At 41.5% G+C, this 21,530-nt stretch overlaps 1 long non-coding RNA gene across 5 annotated transcripts in view; it reads left to right on the forward strand.

Annotated features, from left to right (window-relative positions):
* Positions 1 to 14,959, forward strand: part of LOC141414950 (uncharacterized) — a 114,775-nt gene extending 99,816 nt beyond the window's left edge. For 3 of the 5 annotated variants that reach the window (XR_012439967.1, XR_012439971.1, XR_012439970.1), the window contains 2 exons: positions 9,658 to 9,886; positions 14,223 to 14,954. This is a non-coding gene — a long non-coding RNA (uncharacterized lncRNA). Of the gene's footprint in view, positions 1 to 8,984; positions 9,156 to 9,657; positions 9,887 to 14,222 lie in introns of all 5 variants that reach the window. The other 2 variants (XR_012439969.1, XR_012439968.1) reach the window with 2 other exon arrangements.
* Positions 14,960 to 21,530: the final 6,571 nt, after the last annotated feature.

Here is a 21,530-nt window from a genome sequence, read left to right on the forward strand (position 1 = left end):
AAAAGGGAACGTTATACTTAAAAAGGTGGAAGAGGTGTCCCTTTTTCTCCCAGGGGCATTCTCCCAGACAAACCTAGAGCAAAGGCTAGGCCACTGTGGCGATGCCAAATTCCCTAGACTCTTCTCTAATCTTCACACAATCATGGCCCCTGGGCCAAGGAGGTGGTAGAATAAATGCTGGAGGATATCAGAGAGGTCATAAGAAGACAGAGAGAACAGTCCCCATGGGAAGGTTGGGTCACAGTAGGGATAGGCGTGGGAAGGGAGTGGAGGACAGAGACAACTTAGGAAGTGGTGAGAGGAATAAGGTAGAAAGTTTGCCACCTCTGCTGGGGACAGAAGGGGCAACCTGATATCCTAAGTTGGGGAGGGGGAACAGAGCCTAGAGACACAACACTCACTCAAGGGATTAGCAATTAGGTATGCTTTCAGGTCGTTCCCACTAGGGGATACTGGAACACTGTCAGCCACACAAAATAGCTACAGTTGGGTTGCTGCCTCTGGCAGAAGAGGGTATTGACAGGTGGGAGAAGAAGATTGCCAGATGTTGAAACCAAGCAGGACTCTTTCAATGTTGATTTCAAGACCAACCCTGGGCTTGGTCTTGGCTCTCAAGGAGGGAGCAGAAAGCACCCCCAGAGGCAGAATCACTGTGAAGCCAAAGTTGGCTAGGAGCTGTTGATCCAATACTGTGATGGGAAAGTCCCTCAGGAAGACAAAAACAGAGACAGACAGACAGACAGATGGGGGAGCAGCACAGGGAAGTCTGCTTTTGGCTAGTCCTCAGCAGGGGGTTTCCCCCAGCAGGAGTATCCAGCAGGGCGCTGGAGACTCACAGTTGCACCTTAGACAGCCTCCTGACGGTTTGGTGCTCAACTGTACTGACCATGGTCCAGGAGAGACATCCCTTTGTGTGGTCGCCAGAAATGTTTCAGACTTGTGCCAAGGGTCCTTGCCTTCACTAGCCAAAGAATTGGCTTATGAGGCAGCAAATTGACTTGTGGGATGACAAGGTCAGCACACAAGTAGGATTTATTAGAGAGAAAAGACAAGCTGCCCTTAGAGATGGACAGGGAGCCCAGAAAATCAGTAGCTCTCTGTTGTTCACAGAGGGTTTTTTTTAATTTGGTTCTTTTTGTTGGGGAGGGGAGTTAGGAGTTGGGTGGAGAGGCCTTTTAGCATATCTCTGTAGAAACACACTCTGTTGGGAAGGGGAGGTGCAGGAGTCAGGAGTGGAATGGTCTCTTAACATTTCTGCAGGAACATATACACAGTTCTGCGAAATCCTTCTACTTACCAGCCTTGTGGCATTTTGCGGCATTCCCATGGGCCAGGACTTGTGAAGCTGCCTGTCCCAGGATATGGGGCCCACAGTGCTCTCATGGGGGATGAGGGCACTGGCTCATTTTTGTCTTCTGATCCCTCAGACCCAACATCCTCTATGAGCGGCCTCACTACATCAGTGCCAGCAGCAACCCTACATCCCCCACATTGTTGGCACAAGCACCACAGTTGCTGCTTCCAGGTCACCCTCTGGGACATTGTGCATACTCACCATGCTCATGTCGCTGTACTCCTTGCCTCCAGGAGGGTAGAAAGAGTTGTTCAAAGCAATGCTGTGGGTGTCAGGCCAACTCGAGAAGTCCTCATACACCTCTACTCAGCTGGGTCATCACCAGACTGCACACCCTGGAGTACAGTCTGCAGCTGCAGGAATGTGCAGTGCCCTCTGCAGCCCTCCAGCCTGGGCCTGGCTAGCAACACCATGCCGGTGGCTGGAGACTGGGCCAGGAGACCGGGACATGGAGCATGCAGAGTTCACGGGAAATGTTTTTAAAAGAATCAAATCATAGGTCTGCCCATATTCAAAGAAAGGATTACATTAGGCTTGAATGTAGGAGTTGGGGGGTTCTAGGGAGCCATCTTAGAAGCTGCTGTGACCACATCTGCTTTTGCCCACATTCTAATTGGGATCTTAGCCTTTTATTATTTAATTGTGAGAGCAGGCACTCTACCATCTTTTTACTTTTCTCCATGGTATGGTTTGCACTATCAAAGTTCTTGTGGTTTGTTTTGAAGTGTGGTTGCCCTCTATTGCCCAGGCTGGTGGTGAACTTCTAGGTTCAAATGATTCTCCCCCCTCAGGCTGCTCAGTGGCTGGAACTCCTGTGTCACCCATGACTGGTAAGAGTTTTTAATTTAAAAAGATACATTTGTATCTTTAATGGCTATTGCCAATTTGCCTGCTGTGGGCATTTCACACTCCCACCAGAACCTATGGTTGTGCTGGTTTCCCATGCAGCATTGTCACACTTTTGGATTTCTGTCCATTTTAACGAGGTGCTGGGAATTCAACCCAGGTCCTCTGACATGTCAGGCAAATGCCTACCACGAGTTATGTCCCTAGCTCCACAGCCTCAAAACCTACAGTGTATTGTGTGGTACCCGTATGTTCTTACATTAAAAGTGGATAGGGTACATATGTGTGTACACACACACACACACGGTTGTGAATGAATTGCTGGATTCAGAAGAGATCCCTAGGCATATGGCTCTAATGCGAAGCAGAAAATTGGACATGGAGTAGAACAGTGGGATGGAACTGGGGAAGTCTCCAGCTTCCCAAAGTAGAAAGGGGGAGAGGCCAGTCAGACCTGCTCCAGGCTTTGGACTTCTGTTTTGGGTGGGTACAGCAGGGTTCCTCTCCTGTCTGGCACTAGAATGGGAGAGGAGTGTTCTCTTAATTGCCAGAGAGCCTGTGGAGCAGGGAGAGAGCGTGTTAGAGGAGCGTCAGCATTGGATATCAAGGCTTCCAGGAGGAAGAGGCTCTCAGCAACAGGGTTTCTTCCAGCCGCACCTCATGTTGGGATAGAATGGGTCCTGCGTAGTAGAGGCTTTCTTGTTTCTAGCAAAACACTAGGCAGCATTTTTATCACATTCCCACAGCCATCTCCTGCTGTAGTTCTGCTTGGCAGCACAGAAGCCTGTCATAGCAACAATAGTGGCGGCCTAGCACAAAGGCCATGATCACGGAGAGCAGCAGGAGAGTCGTCATGCCCAAGGCTCTCTCAGGTGTGCCCGTGCTGATACCTCTAGTGGCTCTTTCAAAAGCTTTTAATTTCATGTAGTCAGTTTACCTACTCTTTGTTTTATCAGGTGGGCTTTGGGTGTCCTGTCTAAGAACTGGTCACAAAGATTGGCTTATTTCCTTTGCACACATTTTTAGTTGTAGCTCTTAATTTAGGACTATGATCCAGTTTGAGTTATTTTGCAAATGTTATGAATTAAGGTCCAGCTTTATTCCTTTGAATGTGGATGTCCATATTTCTCAGGACTATTTATTGAATAGATTATTATTGTTTCCATTTCCATTGAATTTTCTTGCCCCCCCTTGTTGAAACAACCATAAATAAAATAATTTCCTTCTGAATTCTCAACTTTCTTCTATTTATCTGTATGTCTATCCTTAGGAAAGTACTGAAGATTGTGGTAAAGTTTTCTTTTTTGGGGGGGAGGTGTCATTGGAATTTAAACTCAGGGCCTGTCACTTGGTGCTCTATCACTTGAGCCACTTCACTGGTTCTTTTTCTTTTTGTTATGGGTTTTTTCAAGATAGGGTCACCTGTACTCTTTGCCTGAGGCTAGTTTACAACAGCTATCCTCCTGATCCCTGCCTCCTAGAAGCCAGGATTCCAGAGGAAAGCCACCTGACACCCAGCTGTAGTAAATTTTGAAATCAGAACTTTTTCTTCTTTTTCATTTGCATTCCCACATGAATTTTAGGATGGATGTGTTCCTTACTGCAAGAAAGAAAGATAGTTGAAAGTTTTCTTATTGGTTTTTTTTTTTTTTTTTCTTTGAGACAGCGTCTCTTTATGCAGTCCAGGCTGTCCTCAAATATGTGATCCTCCTCCCTCACCCTTCCTAGTGCTGGGATTACAGATATGTACAACCATGCCAGTCTACTTGAAATTTCTATAGGAATTGAATTGCAGCAGTGGATCAACTTGAGAAATATTGTCATCTTAAAATGTTAAGTCTTCTGATCCATGGATCCATGATCCATCTTTAATTTCTATCAATATTATTTTATGGTTTTTAGTGCATAGGTCTGGTACTTTTTGATCCTATTGTAAATGACATCACTTACTTAATTTCTGTTTTCAGATTCTTCACGGCAATTGCACAGAAATGCAAATATGGTTTTTTTTCTGTATCCTGAACCCCTCCTGAGCTTGTTTATTAGTTCTGCTGCTTTCTTTAGTGTGTTCCTTCAAATTATGTCTGTACAAGATCATGTCATCTGAAAAACTTCTTTCTTTCCAATCTGACTATTACTTAATTCCCCTGCCTAATTCCTCTGTCTAAAAGTTCCAGAACAGTGTTGAATATTTGTGCTGAGTACAGGCACTCCAGACATCCTTATTTTGCTCTTTGTCTTAGGAGAAAAGCATTTGTTTTTTACATTAAGGATGATGTTGACTGTCTGTGTTTTGTAGACTACTTAAATGAGGACAAGGCAGTTCCCTTCTGTCCTAGTTTGGTGAGTGTCCTAGTTTTATTACAGATGGCTGTTTTATTATGAAAGCCTGAAAATTTTAAGTGCTTTTTTTTTCTTTTGCATCTATTGAGATGATCATGTTTTAGTTTTTTGGTGATACTGGGGTTTGAACTCAGTGCCTTGCACTTTCTAAGTAGGTGCTCCACCACTTGAGCCTCACCTCCAACCCTTTTACTTTAGTTATTTTTCAGGTAGGGTCTCAGGCTATCCTGGAACACAATACTCCTACTTCACACAGCTTTTGTATAGCTGGGATGACAAGTGTGAACTGCCATACCTTGCTTCTTTGTTGAGATGGGGTTTTACTGATATTTTGCCTGGGCTAGCCTCAAACTGCTATTCTCCTGTGAGGCACTGTGTTTGGCCATAATCATGGTTTTTGTTCTCTGTTCTACTCATATGATATGTTATATTGACTTCCAAAAAAAATAGTGAAGTGTCTTGTATTTTTGGGATAAATCCCATTTGATATATAATCTCATATGTTTAAGATCAGCCACAAGTGAGAGCTTATGGCCTGTTGGATCTTTTTTGAGCCTGTGTACAGCTTTATACTTAATGTGTGATTTTATGGTAGAGCTTTTCAACGCCAGTAGGAGACCTTTCATTTCCCAGATTTGCTGCCTAAGTATTTGGGTCACCTTGCTATTTGTTTCATCTTTTATTTGCAAATATGCAGGGTGAAAGTAGATGGAGGATAGGCAGGTCCCAGTGGATAAGCTCTAATGTTAGATTTAAAAAGGCTGTGTGAACTGGGTGCTTGTGGCTCATGCCTGTAAGCCTAGCTACCTGGGAGGCTGAGAAGCTAGGATCGTGATTCAAGGCCAGCCCAGGCAAATAGTTCATTAGACCCCATCTCCAAAATCACCAGAGCAATATGAACTGGAGGTCTGACTCAAGCAGTAGAGTGCCTGCATTTTAAGCATGAAACCCTGAGTTCAAACTTCAGTCTCCTCCCCCAACTCGCCACCCCCTAAAAAATGGCTGTATAAGTGGTTTTCCAGCCCTTAGGAAAAGGGCAGGTGTTAGGAGAGTTGCTGACAGTTAATGGTTTTTTGTTTTTGTTTTTGTTTTCCTGGCACTGGGTTTTTAACTCATGGTCTCAGGATTGCCAGGCTGGCACTTTAGCATTTGCACCATGCCTCCAGACCCAGAATGGATCGTTTTTAGGAGAAGTCAGAGATTCACTAAGAGATCATTTGAAAAAGAAGAAAATTGATGGGGGCAGCTAGGCAAAGGAGCATAGCACTACTGCTATATCTATTGCTTCTGGAGTGGGTCTTTAAGAGCTCCAGCTCCATTCTGTCAGTCTTTCACACTGGAAGATTAATTTAGCACAGTACATAAAATACATTGAAAAGAAAAATCTGAAAGCAGGTTAGAAGTTCTTACCTAAATTTCAGTTTGAAATAATCACCCAGATTTTGGTCAGTGGCATTGGAAATAGGAACTTTCTGACTTTGTATCATTAAGAAGGAATTTGTAACAATGCTTAGAAAGCAGTTATTAACTATAACATTTCTTTTTTATTAGCATGTGTCACTTGTACAGAGTAGTGGATTTCATCATGATATTTTCATACATGTATGTAATGTACATTGATCATATTCAGCCCTTGTACCCTCTTTTATCCCCTTCCCCCTTCTCAAATAGTTCCCCTATACTGTCATGCCTTTTTTAAAATTTTTATTCTATTTATTTTTTATTATCTTAATACTTTTGTACTAGGGATGTATTGTGAGATTAGCAAAGGTTATTACAATATATCATAGTTGAATTCATCCTCTCCATCATTTCCCCTTATCCCTCCTGTCCCTATTCCTGGAATAGTTTCAACAGTTCTCATTTTTCTACTTTCGTATATGAGTACATAATTTCCACTATATTCAGCCTCCTTCACCCTTTACTGCCCCCTCCCAGTGGTACCAACCCCCCAGACAGGATCTGTTTTGCCTTCCTGTTCTCCACTTTTGACAAATAGGTATTTTTGTTTAACATAGCTCTTCAGTGTGTTTCATTCTGCCATTTCCATGTATGTATGTATTATGACCTGAATTAGTTCATCCCCTGTATTTTTCTCCTCCCTACCTTATTCCCTTTCTTATAGTGATTCCAACAGGTTTAAAAATTCCATATTCATTCTTGTATGGAAAATATATCAACCACATTTATCTTCGTCTATTACCCTCTCTTTCCCAATAGTGACTTCCCCTTAGTGTGACCTGTTTATCATAATATTGCTTGCATCTGTACTGGACCTATATTCCACAATATGAGAGAAAATAATCGGCCTTTGGCTCTCTGAACCTGGTCAACTTCAGTTAAGATGATGTTCATACAACAAAGTTTCATTCTTCTTTACGGCTGAATAAAATGCCATTGTATATAAATACTATATTTTCTTAATCTATCTAACAGTTGATTGTTGTTGTTGTCTGTTTCCATAGTTTAGCTATTGTAAATAATGCTACAGTAAACATGGATGTGCAGGTGTCTTTATTATAACCTGACTTACATTCCTTCAGGTATATCCCTAGGGGTGATATAGCTGGATCATATGGCAGTTCTTTTTTTACTTTCTGAAAAGCCCCCATACTGTTTTCAATAGTGGTTGTACTAATTTACATTCCCGTCAACAGTGTATATGGGATCCTTTTTCCCCACATCCTTGCCAACATTTGTTGTTGTTTGCATTCTTGATGATAGCCATTCTAACAGGAGTAAGGTAGAATCTTAACCTGGGTTTGATTTACCTTTCCTATATGGCCTAGGATGGTGAGCATTTCTTCATGTGTTTTTTGGCCATTTGGATTTCTCCTTTTGAAAAAGCACTGTTCAGTTCATTTGCCCATTTCTTCATTGCGGCATTGATGTTTTGGAAAGTTTATTTTTTTGAGCTTTTTGGATGTTCCTATTGTCAGATGTAAAGCTAGATTTTCCCCCATTCTGTGGCAGCCTCTTCAGTTTAGAGACCATTTCTTTTGTTGTGCAGAAGCTTTCTAGTTTCGTGTAGTCCCATTTGTCAATCCTTTCTCTTAGTTGCTGAGCCATTTGAGTTCTATTTAGAAGTCATTGCTTATGCCTGCAAGTTCCAGTGTATTCACTGCTCTTTCCTACACTAGCTTCAAAGTTTCAGGTCCTTTAATAATGTTCTTGATATTTGTAGAGTGAAAGACATGGATCTAGTTTCAGTTTTCTGCATACAGATACCCAGTTTTCCCAGCAACATTTGTGGAAGAGGCTATCTTTTTTTCACTGTATGTTTTGGGCACCTTTGTCAGAAATCAGGTGTGCATAGCTGTGTGGATTCATATCCAGGTCTTCTCTTAAGATAGCTTCTGCAAATGAGAAATTCATGTATTGTCTTCCCAATTCTGCCTTATTTCCCTTACCATAATAATTTCCATACAGTTCCATCCATTTTCCTGTAAGTGATGTAATTTTGTTCTAGTTTATGGTTGAATAATACTCCATTGTGTAGATTTACCACATTTTCTTTAAATGTTCATCCATTTATAGGCATTTAGGCTGATTCTATAACTTGGTTATTATGATTCATCTGAATATTGTAAGTGTGTAGGTATCTCTTTTTATACTGAGTATACCCTCAGGGATGGTTTAGCAAGATCTATATTTGGTATAAATATATATTGTGGTACTAGGGCTTGAACTTAGGGCCTTCACCTTGAGCCACTTTACCAGCCCTATTTTTGTGAAGGGTTTTTTGAGATAGTATCTCACAAACTATTTGCCTAGGCGAGCTTTGAACCACAATCCTCCTAATTTCTGCCTCCTGAGTAGCTAGGATTAGAGGCATGAGCCACTGGCACCTAGATTTATATTTTTTAGCTAACTGACTGATTTCTACAGTGGCTGCACTAATTTAATTTCTACCAATGGTATATAAGGGTCACCGTCTTCCAATCCTTGCCATAATTTGTTGTTGTTTGTTTTCTTCATTATGAAAGCTATTATGACTGAGGTTAAGATGGTATGTAGTTTTCATTTGCATTTCCCTGATAGCTAAGGATGCTGAGCATGTTTTCATATATTTATTAGCCATTTGTATTTCTTCTGAGAACAGTCTGTTCAGTTCATCTGCCCATTTATTGATGTATTGGATTATTTGTTCTTTTTGTTTTTAATATTATTTGTTCTTGATCTTTCCTGGATATTAGTTCCCTATCAGGTAGCTGGAAAAGATTTTCTTCCATATGTAGGCTATCTCTTCATTCTGTTAATTGTTTCCTTTGCTGTGCAGAAGTTTTTAATTTTATGTAGTCCCATTTGTCAGTTCTTATTCCTGGGCTTATTAGAGTCCTCTTTCAGAAAGTCATTGCCTCTATGTACACGTGTTTTCCTTGTAGTAGTTTCAAGTTTTACATTAAGTTCTTTGATACATTTTGTATTGATTTTTGTGCAGGGTGAGAGAGAAGGATTTAGTTTTACTCTTCTACATGTTGATAACCAGTTTTTCAAGAATTTTTTGTTGAAGAGGATGTCTTTTCTCCAGTGTACGTATTTGGCTCCTTTGTAGAGAATCATGATGGCTGTTGCTGTGTGTGGCTCAAGTGATAGATTTCCTGCCTACGAAGTAAGTGTAAGGCCTGGACTTCAAACTCTAATACCACCACCACCCAAAAAACAATGTTTGTCATTGAGAATCAGATGACTTTAATTCTGGGTCTTCAATTGTATTCCATTGGTCTAATGACCAAAGTTCACCACATGTTTATAGGAAAATACAGAAAAGCACACACATTTAAAAAAATCCAGATTTTTAGGAACTTCCTATTAAAGAAGGAATATTTTTCCTAAATGGTATACTCATTGTGAACCTGTCTTTTCATAGTATATTTTTTGAATTTGTAATTTCCTAGTATAGCATTCTTATTAAAGTACTTTCAAAAATTTGTTCCATAGTACTTTCTTCTTATTTTTGTTTTTGAGACAGCCTGTAACCCAGGCTACTTTAAACTTGTGATTCTCCTGCCTCTGCCCCCTGAGTTCCTAGATTACAGGCAAGTTCTACTTCATCTGCTATGGTTCCATAGTACCTGACTTGGAAGTTAAGTGTACTTTTCCTCCTCTTTCAGGTGGATGCACAGAGGATAACAATGTTAGCAAAATTCACATAGCATTAAAGTTATACTTCAAGAGCTAAGACATCTAATAATGTCCAAGGAAAATATGAAGCTTCTGCAGCCACCAGAAGGACAAACATATAACAATTAATTTGAATGGATCTCAAATTTGTCTTCAATCAACAACATTCTACTCATATTAGTGTTTTTGTTAAATATCACAATGCAAACTACCCACACAGTAAGTAAGAGAATTCCACCTGGTAAACATGACCTAGACATTTGTAAGAATATATTTAATATGTGTACACCACCACCATTATGTTTTCAGGTAATGGAGGAAAAATGCAGCAGAATTTTTCTTTCTCTTGTTAAGGCACTGTCATTTAAATGTGAACTGAGAGTACTCCAGCTAGAATTCAGGTTTATAACATGAATGCATGGCAAAAAGTGTCAGAAATGTGCTTCTGAAACATAAAATCTGAAAAAGAAAAAGCCTACATGGCATGTTTTATCCAGCTTACTTAGTGAAAGAGCTGCAGATGCAACTGATTAAAGTAGCAGCTACAATAAATATTGTCACAAATTGTGTTAATTTTTTAATTGCTGTGGGTGCTGACAACTAGCAGTATGGAAGTATGTTCAGGATTGTTTTGATACATGTGTTTATAATAAAAAGATGTTGAGGGAATAATGAATTTGTTAAAAGATGTTCCTGTGTGTTACATGTAACAGACATGATAAATATTTGTATGCAGACTTTGTTTAATAAACCATGAATTTAAGTCAACGAAAAAGAAATAGGTGTATGGATTTATGGTTTTGAGATTCAAGTTAGTCTTAACATGAAAATAAAATGTGGAACGTGATGTGCCATTTCTATAATATTGTTGTAACATATGTACAACAACCTTGTCAAGGTACCAAAAGTTAGAATTACTGTAGTTTTTCCTTGAAACACACCCTTTGTTTCAAACACACCCTTGAAACACACCTATGTAACCTGCTTTGTATACTTGTGGCTGGAATTTGCAAAGTATTTTATTAACAAATAACCTAAGAGGAATCCCAGTTATTATATTTCTAATTAAATTTCACCAGAAATAATAATTATAAAAAGGTCTTTGGGCTGAGATCTTACCTCAGTAGGTAGAAGAGAAAACTTTCCTAGCAAATGAGAGGGCCCTGAGTTAAATCCCCAGTACTGGGGGGGGAAAAGATACTTGAATTATAGCAATTCTTATGGAATTAGATTACAGATTATTCAAGTGTACATTACTTTCATATGTTTCTTTATTTTTCTTTGACATTTTTGGTTAATAGATGGAATTAATGGAGACATTTTCTCCTCAAGTTCATGCTTTTAAGACTATGGAGGGATAATTTTATTTTCTTTGGAGGTGTGGGAGGAGCAGCAGCTGGGAAGTAGGAGACCAGGACTGAGTCCAGCTGGGTGGGGATCATATACTCTACTGAGATCAGGGACCCTCAGGAAAGCAGGGGTGGGGCATTGTGGAAAGGGGACTGTGTGGAGGACTGGATGGGGGATACCCTGGATGGGATTTCTAAAACATAGAGGTGTGGGACACGGCTGTGAGGAATCTGGAAAGGGACCATAAAGTGATGCACTGTCACCTGCTGACCACCTCCTGAGGCCTGAGGTCCGAGGCCCCCTAATCAGGGGTCTACATTGTAGGAGGACCAAGGCAGTGGCCAGAGAGCATCCTCTTAGGTGCTGCAGATAACTAGAACTCTGTGAAGCATAAATACCATAAGCCATTGCCTTGAAAGCTATGCATAGACACCCAGGGAGACCTGCCCCACCCCCACCCTCAGTGGGTGGGTGAGGTTGGGGCAGGGGCTGCACCTGCTCTCATTGTGACCCTTCCCATCCCTCACAAACCCTTTCTCCTGCATCTTACTCACCCACCAATGGCGTGCGAGGATTCAGGCCACGCCCACATTCCACATTCCAAGCTGCTTAGCATCCCCTGCATCTGCCTTTTCTGGCTCACACCCCTGCGAGCTGTTGGAGTAGAGGACGTGGTGCTGGCTGGAGGTGGAGGAACATGGTGCGCTGAGTGTGTCGTAGTGATTGTGGTGTGTGTGGGGGAGAAGACTGTTTCTGTGTGTGGGAGTAAGATTGAGGTGTGTCTGGGAGGAAAATTGGGGTGTGTGTGGGAAGAAGGTTGTGGTTTTTGTTGGAGACGGAAGATCATACTGTGAAGATTGTGTTGTATATTGGAGGATGATCAGTGTGAGTGTTGCAGAAAGATCTTAAGTATTGGAGGAAGATTGTCGTGAGTGTGGATAAAGACTGTGATAAGTGTTGGTGGAAGATTGTCGTGTGGTGGACAAAGATCTTGGTGAGTGTTTGAGAAGGAGCTCCATTGATTGTGGGGTCATGTCGACCCCCCCACCTTCCTCTTCTAAGCCCAGATATTCCTGAAGAAATCAGACTGCAGAAATTGGCTGCAGCCAAGAAAAAGCTGAATGCATTGCAGCATAGAAAAGCCCTGGTGTTCCTGTAGGGGTAAAGAAAAAGCAAAAGATAAAAAATGGTAACCCTGAGTTACTCACTGTTTGTGAGGATGTGCCCCAAAACTGTGATGCTCCTGCACCAACAGCTTGTGAAGGTGTATACCTGCCAGTGTCCCTTCACCAGACACTGGCATCAGTAGTAACAAAAAGCTTGTGTATGAGGCTTTTCCTGTCATAAACTGGGAGGCCATTGTAACATCAAGGAAGAAGGACCTGGAACAAGATGCCCTTAACCTATGCAACAACAAAACTGAACACATGGAAGAGAAGAACTTGCAGCTGGAGAAGAAGCTTCAAATCCTCTTGGCTGAAAAAGAAGCCATGCAGCTGAGCAGGGAAGAGCATCAGAAGAAGCTGGAGCTGTCTGAGGCCAGGCTGCTGCAGTCCTCCAGCCAGATGAAGCAAACCTTGGCACAAATGCATATCCTAAAGGAAAATAAGGAGTGCAGCGCCCAAGTTCACCAGCTGAAGACCACCTTGGAGGAAGTGAGGAGCCTGTTGGAAGAGCTGTCAACCCCACAGCCCCCAGCCGGGCCCACTGCAGCAGAACAGCGACTGAAGGAGGAGGCCCAGCAGTTGAGATAAGCACTAGAGTGCCTGGTGGGTAAGCTAAAGGCCCAAGTGTGGGAGAATGACAGGCTGAGTCGCCACAAAAGGGAGCTGGAGGAGCGGCTGCTGGTCCTGGAGCAGACAGCTGGAATCCTGGGCGAGCAGGCAGTGGATGGAAAGGAGGACATGAAGAGCACAGAGAACTGGGAGATCTTGACTGACCTGAACCCGGTGCTCAAGGAGCACCTGGCCCAGCTTCAGGATGACAACATGAGCCTGCTTGCAGAGCAGAATGTGAAGAAGAACTGGCCAAGAAGCCGGGCCAGCTGCAGGAAGACCTAGACCTCAAGGCTTTCATGGAGGTGAATAGCCAGGAGCCGCCTGGCTTGCAGGAGGAGGGAGACCAGAGCCTGTGCCACCAGCAGGAGGCCATGGTGGCCCATGGAGAGCGTATGGCTGCTGACCAGAAGCCAATCTGTGAGACACAGGCACCAAAAGACTGCCCCCTGGAGGTGATGGTAGAAGATCTGGAACCTAAAGAAGGTGTACAACAGCTCTCCAGAAAGATGGGTGCCATTGGAAAATGCATTGCCCTCAATGCAGTGTTGAAGGAGATTGAAGACAAGAAGGCGGAGACCATCTGCAAGCTTGCCAGAGACAAGATGGAATTAACCTGGGATCTTCAGGATCTGTAGTTCCAGCTTGACCTGCACAAAATGTGTCAAGGCAAGTTCTAGCAATCATTCACAGCCACGCTGCTGAGCCTACCTCAGGACCCCAGGGCCCACAGAGGGAATGTTTTATTCTTTTTAAAATTGTATTGTTCTTTTTAAAATCATGGTACTGGTGTACTAGATGTTCAGTGTGACATTTACAAAAGTTCTTACAGTATATCGTAGTTGAATACACCCCCTCCATAATTATCCGTTATCCCCATCCCCCCATTCCTGGAACAGTTTCAACAGGTCTCATTTTTCCATTTTCATACATGAGTATATAACAACATTTGCACCATATTCACCCTCCTATACCCTTTTCTTATATCCTCCCCCCTCGCACTGTTATCAACCCCCTGGACAGTACCTGTTTTACCTTCCTGTTCTGTTTTTTGAAAAAAAGACATTTTTGTTTGCTTAATAGCTATACAGGAAGTTTCGCTGTGACATTTCTATGTATATGTATATTAAGATCCAAATGGTTCTTCTCCTATGTTTTTCTCTTTCTACCTTAGTCCCCTTCTTATGGTGGTTTCAAAAGGCTTAAAAAATCTATATTCTTTCTTCTATGGAAAGTACATCAACCATATTTGCCTCCTTAACTTCGTTGTATTATTCTCCCTCTCCTGTTAAGTGACTTCCCCTTAGCGTGATCTGTTTTTCATAATATTGCTTGTATTTGCATTAGGTCTATTTTCCACACATGAGAGAAAACATGTGGCCTTTGGCTTTCTGAACCTGGCTAATTTCACTTTTGATGATGTTCTCCAGTTCCCCAGGATGAACATAAAGTTGTGTGTGATGAGGGGGAGTTTGAAGACGTCAGCCTCACTGATCACGTGCACTGTGAGGAACCAGACATTGGAGCAACTTCGCCACTGCAAATGCAGCACGTGTGGTGCAACATCCCAAATTAGCAGGAGTGTGTAGATTTGAAGGGTGACCTCTGTCTCTGCTTTTTTTTTACAGGAGTGACAGAAGTGGTCAAGTGACCGTAATATGTGTTTAAAGCAGGGCCAGGGCTCTGCCCCACCCCCGTCCCTGCCACCCCAGTCCCTGCCACCCTGTCCCTGCCACTCCTTCCCAGTCACCCTTTCGTATTTAGTAAGATTAGACTCATTTAAAAAGAGGCCACAAAAACACGCAAAGACGTTGTCTTCATAAGTTGAGAAAATAGAACAAAATTTATAATAAATATCAGTATTTTAATAAAGTTGAAAACTTGATTAAAATTTGATGCACTCTTTTCTTTCCATCAATCATCCAAAATGCTAGAGTCCACCACCACGGTGATGAAGGGAGGCATAATGAGAGGTATGTGTGATGTGAATCTATCACTAAGGAAGAATATTTGTCTGCAAGACACAAATTAAACTACATGAAGGATGCCTACATAGCTGATCATTCACCAAGCTTATATTTTTACATAAACTGCAAGTATTATTTGAGTAGCTAATATAAATTGAACTTTTCTCCTTACAGTATTTGAGAGGAAAGCCTAAGGTGTAGAAGAGCTATTAATAGATTAGAGTTTTAGATATATCTGAATTTCTAAGCCTGAAAGATACTGTTGACATGTAATTCCCTGGGTTCATCCCCCATTACCACAAAACCAAAACCAGAGGGAGTCAGGCCAGGACTGAGCCCTGCAGCTGGACCTGCTTTTGTGTCCCAGGCTGTCTTTGAAAAGCCCAGTAGGTGCATCTGCCAGTGAATTCTTCCCAGTGCTCCCACAGTCACCCGTGTCATCCAACTTCTGGAAGTCTGAGGGGGCGGCTTCTGAGCTATAATTCCTTAGCCTTTTTTTAAATGGGAAAGACAATTTAAAAGCTAAGAAATAGCTTTCAGGCTGATTGGGAATCAAGTTAGGCTTTTTCATTCTTTTTTTTTTTCTAGCCTACTGAATGAAAATAAATGATCTAGTTCCTCTACCCTAGCCTTAGCAACCCTATGGAATCTCAATTATATTCATTTGTATCAGACATTTTTGGTGGAAGTAGGTTAAAGCATCCTACAATAATTTTAAACATATCTACCAGTTTGAATTTGGGTGAGTTTGAGTTTCTGATTGAGGCAAAATAGAAATGTGCATTTGTGTCAGCTGTTCTGCTAGTCCACAATAGGTTAGAACAGACATGCACAGTAATTTGTGAGTAAGTTGTACTTTGCTTCCTTCACAAGTTGTGATGAGGGTCTCACACTTAGAAGACATCTTCTAATGATGCTTTTAAGCTAGGGAGAATGTAGGGCATAAGCACATAAAATGTCATGAAATTTTATTTAAATTTAAAGATATCTTTCTCTTGATTATATGGTTGCTATAAGCATTCTACATGTTCTAGGTTCTGAAAAACTTAGTTCTAAAAGTCGTTGATGGATTTTTAGAGCTCCTATAGGAAAGAGGACCTTGGAGATGTCTATTACACTATTTTGTTGGTGTCACTCCAGAAAATATTTGCCAAACATAATAAAGGAGGCAGTAATGGAGGAAAATAATAAGCAAAATGACACAAGACCTAGAAACATCAAATGGCAAACTAACAGACATAAATCTAATATCACTAATGCATTATCTATAAAGTGTTTATACATTCCAATTCAAAGAAATATTAGCAAAAGTGATCTAAAGCTTGTCCTATTACACGATGACTAAAAGACAAACGTTATATTCAGTGACATGAGCAGATTGTAAGTAAATATGAGAGTTAAGACATAACATCAAAAAGATAACAGTTGAGAGGGCTATGTTAATTTCAGAAAAAGTATACTTTACAAGACAAGGAGACAGATAATGCAAGTTATCATGGTTCTGGTGCTAGTCCATCAAGAACACATAACAAGGACTGGCAGAGTGGTTCAAGTGCTGGAGTGCCTGCTTAGCAAACATGAGGCCTTGAGTTCAAACACCTTGGAGTCCCGCCTTGGAGTCCCAACCTGGCCTGGAACTCACAATGTGGGCCAGGCTGCCTCAAACTCTGATCCCTCTGGCTCCACCTTTCAAGTGCTGGCATTACAGGCATGAGCCACCATGCCCCACTTACGTGTGGTGCTGTCGACAGAGTCCAGCCAGTCATTGATAACACAGGTCATTAAGTTTATGGCAGATTTTTTTGTAGTCCTGGGGATTGAATCCAGGGTCTTGCTCACACTAGACAAGTGCTCTACCACTGATCTATATCACAGTCATTCTTTTTACTTTAGACAGGGTCTTGCTAAGTTGCTCAGGCTAGCCAGGAACTTGAAATCTTCCTGCTTCTGCCTCCTGAGTAGCTGAGGTTACAAGTGTGTGCTGTTATACCTGACTAAATTTATGGATGATTTGACATGATTTTCAAACTTGATCTAAAGGTCAAATCTATATCACTCTATAGCATATGCACCAACAAGTGCAGAATGAATATTTATTGGAAGTCATCACAGATCATTTACCATTGAGCATGTTTTCTGTCCACAGTGGAGTTAAGCTTGCCATCAATAACAAAGTAATTAGAGAATTATCAGATCCGTGCTGGGGGTACATGTAGCTCAGTGTGGAGCACTGGCCTATCATGTGCCAGGCCCTGGGTTCCATCCCAGGACTGCAAAACAACAACCAAAACCCCTAGATTAGAAATTACACAATATGTGTGTACATAACTTAGAGTTAATGGAAATACCACAATGCAAATTGAAAATATGTTGATTAATGTGAAAATGCTACATATTAAAATATTCAGTATGCAGCAGAAACAGTACTTAAGAGTAAAACCTACAGACTCAAATACAGTCATTAGAAATTTTTAAAAACTGAAGGTTAATCATCTTAAAATCTATCTCTAGAACTTACAGTGAAAAGCAAAATCAATGGCAAGAAAAGTAGGAAGGAAAAAAGAAAGATAAAAGAAATAATGAAAAGAAAACATATGTACCAGAGATCCAGCAATTCCAAGGTTTGGCTCTTTGATAAGATCTAAAATTGGCCATCTCTACCACTTTTTATCAAGGAAAAAAAAAGAGAAGAATAAGTAATATGAGGGATAAAAAACTGAAATTCTAACAGTAAGAACAGAATCTTTGAGTATTTGAACTTTAAAGGATTTAAACTAGTTTGCTCTTCAAGAGCCATGCATTTATTCATTCACTCGCTAAATATAAATGCTTGAGAAACAGAAATGAATCAGCCATAGTACCACCCTTAAGAAGCTTACAGCTACAAAGGGAGATATGCACACACATAAATACATAAGCAAGTAAGTGTAATGACATACCAAAATTACCAGGATAGAAAATATTCAAGGTTCAGTGGGCAACAAAGATGTGAGTGATAGGCTGGGAACAGAGGCAGGGATGAGACAAATCATCATAGAATAGGTGATTTGAGTTGAATGTTAAAAATGATATCAATAGAATTTTTAAGCCTGTTGAAACCACCATAAGAAGGGGACTAAGGTAGAAAGAAGAAAAATAAGAGGAGATGAACCAATTCAGGCTACAACACATATGTACATGAAAATGTCACAAGGAAACTCCCTCTCTACCTATTTTCAACAAACAAAAATGTCAGTTTTTTTGCTTTTACAAAATTGGAGAACCGGAGGTACAGAATAGGTCCTGTGGAGTTGGGAAGGGGGAGGAGGTGGAGAAATGGTGTGGGAGGGTGAATATGGTGTAAATACTGTGTACACATGTATGTAAATGGAAAACTGACACCTGTGAAACTGTTCCAAGATTGGGGGGGAAGGGAGATAAAGGAGAATGGTGGAGAGGTGAATTCAAGAATGATATATTTAATATATTGTATTTGCCACAATGTACTCCCACCTAGCACAATAACAAATGTTTAACTAAAAAAAATTAAAATTATAAAAAATGAATATCAAAAGGTGGGAAATCAAAGAGGTGGCTAACTGAGCATGTGAGAGCACAAGCCATTAGCTGTCTATCAAAATTCCTTCTCGGCCTCTTTAGGCATACATTTGCACCTTCTTTGGGATTACTTTTCTTAGTTTCCCTTGCAACCAAGCATGGCTGTGTGAACAAGGTCCCTGTGATGAAACACATGTACCACCTGTGGGGCTGGCCAGTGAAATCCTCCCACACATCTTACTTTACTTTTATTCCCCTCGTCCACCAGCTGCATGCAGATGGTAAGACTCTTGAGAATGGCAGAGCCTAGAAGGGAAAAAGCCTGAGTCCCCCAAAAACTGCAAGGTGGAAAACCACCCACCACACCCAATCTCTGCCAAGAAATCACGACAAATCTTTTATGCAGTTGAGGGACCTGAATAATTTGAAGTGGGCAAAAAGGGCAGAAAGATTGGTGGTGAGACTATTTCAGCAACTTAGGTGAGGAACATCCTGGGGGCTATGGCTTACCAGAAGATATGGGATGGAGAGGAAGGGACCCTGTTATAAAAAGTATTAAGGATTGACTGGATTGATACATGTGATTAACTAGATGTTGGAGTGGGGAAGGAAGAATCTGGAATGACTGGGTAGTGGAACACTTCACCAAGACTCCTACCATGGAAGGAAGTACGGAGATCCAGAAGATGAGGACAGCTGTCAATCAATGAGCCATCCATACTAAGATAACAGTTAGATCCTTGAAAAGTAATATTCAGAAAACAGAAGACTAAGAGAAGTCAGGCAGAAAACACAGACCTAGCTTTGTCAAAAACTATGACTACAAAGGGAGGAAGATAGGATAACATTAAGACAGGGAGGCCTAGGTCAAAGAAAGATCATTGTTTTTAGAGAGGAGTTTTAAATACAGAGAAGGTATAGGGAGGATTTTGTCTCTTTGGTATCCCAGGCTGGCCTTGAACTCCTGGTTCTCCTACATCAGTGTCCTCAGTGCTGGGATCTCAGGTATGCACTACCACACCTATCTCAAACGTTTCCTCTTTTAAAGGCAGTAAGAGAAAATAAGGTTATTATCAGTAAAAGACCCAACCTTGAAAGGGAAAATAAACACCTCATTCTCTGAGACTAAAGGAAATAAAATGAGCATGGGTATAAATAAAGATACGATTAGAATTGATGTATTAAATATATTGAACTTACAAACTGCAGTAAGCTCATTAAGAATTTTTAAGCATCTTCTATTAATTTGCTCATTAATCATCCCAGGAGGTGACACCGTTTTTATCCCTACCTTGGAGCAGAGGCAACTCTGAAAGCACCAGAAATCTGAAGGTGCTTGTGTCTGTCACCTGCATCTACCCAGTGAAGGATGTGGCATGTTCATCTGGAGAGCAGCAAGGAGCACTGGGAGTTGAGGGATAAGTCGGGACCTTCATGACCTGGGAATTCCTTGTTGACCCATGTATTGTAGCAAGTTTACCAGCATTCATGGATTTTCCTCACTAGATGCTAATCACGTACACACACACACACACACACACACTGTTGGGATCATCAAAAATATCAAATGTCACTGAGGAACAAAAAATCATCATTGGTTGAGAACCACTGAGGTGGCAGGACAGAAGACAACAGGGTGACTCAGGACAGTCTGATGAAACAAAAGAGCCGGCTCTTATGGAAAAGAGAAATGACATCATAAGATTCCAGGGCTCTATTCACAAGAAATTATAATAGCACCATTTTGTTTTCTGATTCCATAGAATGAAATGGGAGTGAGGGGGAAAAGTGAATGTGGCAAAACTTGGGCACACAGAATCCAGCAAAATCAATGCATAAAAACTAAGTTTGCCATCTGTGGTTGGGTAGGCCTCAGGGAACAAACAATGAGCTTCCATAACTAAAATGTGACATACAATTATCCATACTATTTAGGAGTCCATTTCCTGGTGTGCACTTCAAGAATCCTAAGAATTACACACTTAACACTAAATATTCCTGTGCTGTCTCCTTCACATTCTTCATTTAATGCAAGCCTGCCTCGTAGAACCTTATTAAACTATTTCTTTCCCCTTCTGAATTTAATTCAGCTTCTTCACAAGAAAGATTTCTATAAAAGCTTGGATTTCTACAAACACATATAAACTTCCTCTTACTCCCCTATGTTGCTGCTGGGCCATGTAAAATCTCTAAGAGGAGCTTAAGGCAAAACAAAGACTGACTGACTGTTTTGTTTTGCTTTTACTCTAGTGGGTCAACAGAGCAGCAGTGTAAATGAAGATCCTCTAAATATATGACAGTAATTATTTATGTTGTCGTTTGTTAAGCTTAGTAACAATTCTATACCACAGTGTGTAGTGTGGTATTATAGTATAGTATGGATTGTTCTTTAGTGTTGGGCTAAACTGGAAATATGCGGTTGTAATTCATGTATTAGAGCTAGACAATTGCCCTTCCCCTCACATCAGCCGAATCACTGGCAGGTGCATAAGGCAAAGTCCCCAAAGTGCATGCTCCTGCTGTAAGGTGAGTCCTGGCTGGAGGATGCAGCATTTGGAGCAAGCTCCTACACAGACAGGCAGGCCACATTCTCCCAGCTATGGGGTGCCCTCAGGATGAGCCCTTGCCAGCCACCAAGGTGGGCTCTCAGAGCACCCAAAGGCTAACCAAATTTAGACAGGAAGCCATTGACAGTTGGCTGTCCAGGGGTGGGGTGCACGATGAGCACTGCAACTCAGTTTCTTACATGTTTGGGTGGCTGGGGCCCCACTGAGACAACATGGCCAAGTTTTATTGCAGATTTCATGACAGCAGCTCACTAATAAAAGCTGAGCATCTGAGATAAGAAGCAGCTCAGGACATCAGGACTGAGGAGTCCTCTCCACCCACCCAGACTTGATTCCTCCCTGTGGCCACCTCCTTATCCTCAAACAGAGGGATGCCCATGGCTTCCCAGGCTTTTTGCAGTTTGGTAATGTCACCATCCTGTGCTTGTTGTGGTCCAGCTTCAGGAAGAGCTCTCCAAAAATGCAGCTAGAACCAGTTGCCTGTGGCTCACACCTATAATCCTAGCTTCTCAGGAGGCAGAGATCAGGGGGATTGTAGCTCAAAGCTAGCCCAGGCAAATAGTTCACAACACTCTAATCTCCAAAATAAGCAGAGCAAAATGGGCTGGAGGTGTGACTGAAGCAGTAGAGCACATGCTTTGTAAATGTGAAGCCCTGAGTTCAAACT

This window comes from Castor canadensis, chromosome 12 (assembly GCF_047511655.1).
Source record: "Castor canadensis chromosome 12, mCasCan1.hap1v2, whole genome shotgun sequence".
NCBI lineage: Eukaryota > Metazoa > Chordata > Mammalia > Rodentia > Castoridae > Castor > Castor canadensis.